Here is a 1,829-nt window from a genome sequence, read left to right on the forward strand (position 1 = left end):
AGGGGAGGGGCTTGGCTGGCTCAGTTGGTGGAGGGTGTGACTCTTGATCTCAAGGTGGTGAGTTGGAGCCCCCAGCTGGGTGTAGAAATTGCTTCAAATCTTATAAAAATATTGTGACATGCAGTACACATGTGTTTTCGTGTTACCAGAAATTCACTTTCTCACATAACTGATAAAAAGCATTTAAACCGACAACTTTAATACCTCTAAGAATGTTATCACCTAATCATTTCTCCACTCTTGACTTTTTCTAAGTATAATATTAAGGTACCTTAAAAGGTCCGAGAGAGAGAGAGAAAAAGAAGGTCCAAGAGAGGTGATATGGTAATATAGTGTGGTGAAAAAAGATACCAAATTAGGAATCCATATTTGGATCCATTGCTAGATTGTGAGCTCCTGGAAGACAGGAACTAAATTGTCATCTTTTTTTTTTTTTTTTTTTTAAGTAATCTCTGCACCCAAGGTGGCGCTCAAAGTCATGACCCCGAGATCAAGAGCCACATGCTCTACCGACAGAGCCAACCAGGCACCCCAATGCCAAACTTAATTTTTAAGGCAAACATAAATTCACTATTAGATGACTAGGAAGAGAATAAATTCAGGTAGTTTATTTACTTTTATCTTTCCAAACTCCATAAGGAAAAAAGTGTATCTTTCCTAGTGAGCAACAAAAGAAAAAGTATTCGGAGATACAGTTTTCTATCTGGGAAATTAACGTGTTTAAAACACATAAAAGCTAATAATTACTAGATCGTGACAAAAGTCACATCCTCACAAGGACCCAGAAATCCCTTGTCTGCAATTCTGAAATCCAAAAAGCTCTGGAAACTAAAAATTTTGTTTTGTAGTTTTAGTAACTTATTTGATAGTCTAATTGATCTAACCTAAACTTACTTGGCCGTAGTATCTGACCTGAACTGAATGAGGCTATTTACTGGCATTCCTTTACCCCGTATCAATAATCATGTGGCTTGCGGCAAAAAATATTACTGTATTTGAATATGCAGTGTTTCCCCCGAACTCCCTGGGACGTTACAGAAGTGACAGTGTATGGCATTCGGTTTTACTCAAGTAAGGCAGGCAACGCCAGGTCTTTTCCTGGTTGCATTACAAACAGAAATTTAGAACCCCATTCTAGCCTCTAAGGGCATGCACCCAGACCCAATTCGGTCTTTCCCGGGTGCCATCTTGAGCAGTGAGCTGAGCCTGTGCTAACAGGTCTGAGAGCCTTCCTGTCGTGACATCAATGGGAAACAAATGTGTTTCAGCGCTCTTAGAGAAGAAAGTCAATGTTTTCACTTTGGTGGTCAATGACCCGTTAAGAAAGACCACCTTGGTCTGTGAAAAAATACTTTTCTATTTTCATCGCTGGACATTGGGCAATCGAGGGTCAGAATGGAGCTACTAGCTCTTAGCTTTGCAACGGTCTCTGTTCAATACATATTTACCACTTGACTGATGCACACCTTGGCCAGTCTGTAAGAATTTCTCTCACGTTAAGTGTGGGTGGCAACAAATATTCGGAGAGAAAGAGTAACTGGAGGCCTTACGTCGGCGCAGCTCCAGCAACAAATCCATCATTACTCCATGAAACTGGCACACTCCCCAAGTAGCTCTCATGGACCCCACCCTCCGGCCGGCAGGGTCGTATCTAGGGATCTCAATTAGAAACCTTGTAGTACCTAGGGCAGGTTATTTCCGAAACGCTAGAGGTGATGGACTTGCCTATGTCCTAGAGGTGGTGGGATATCCTGGGCTTGGATACCTTAAGACGACGTAAATGCTGATGACACAATGCCAGCGTCTCCCGACAGCATTTCCTCACAAGG

The 1,829-nt window shown here is 42.0% G+C and overlaps 1 long non-coding RNA gene across 2 annotated transcripts in view; it reads right to left on the reverse strand.

Annotated features, from left to right (window-relative positions):
• LOC121025466 (uncharacterized) overlaps nucleotides 1-1,829 on the reverse strand; it is a 143,301-nt gene extending 141,472 nt beyond the window's left edge. For both annotated transcript variants that reach the window (XR_005788054.1, XR_005788053.1), the window contains exon 1: nucleotides 1,766-1,829. This is a non-coding gene — a long non-coding RNA (uncharacterized LOC121025466). The remainder of the gene's footprint in view (nucleotides 1-1,765) is intronic.

Source organism: Herpailurus yagouaroundi, unplaced genomic scaffold (assembly GCF_014898765.1).
Source record: "Herpailurus yagouaroundi ecotype Mexico unplaced genomic scaffold, PumYag 67641, whole genome shotgun sequence".
NCBI lineage: Eukaryota > Metazoa > Chordata > Mammalia > Carnivora > Felidae > Herpailurus > Herpailurus yagouaroundi.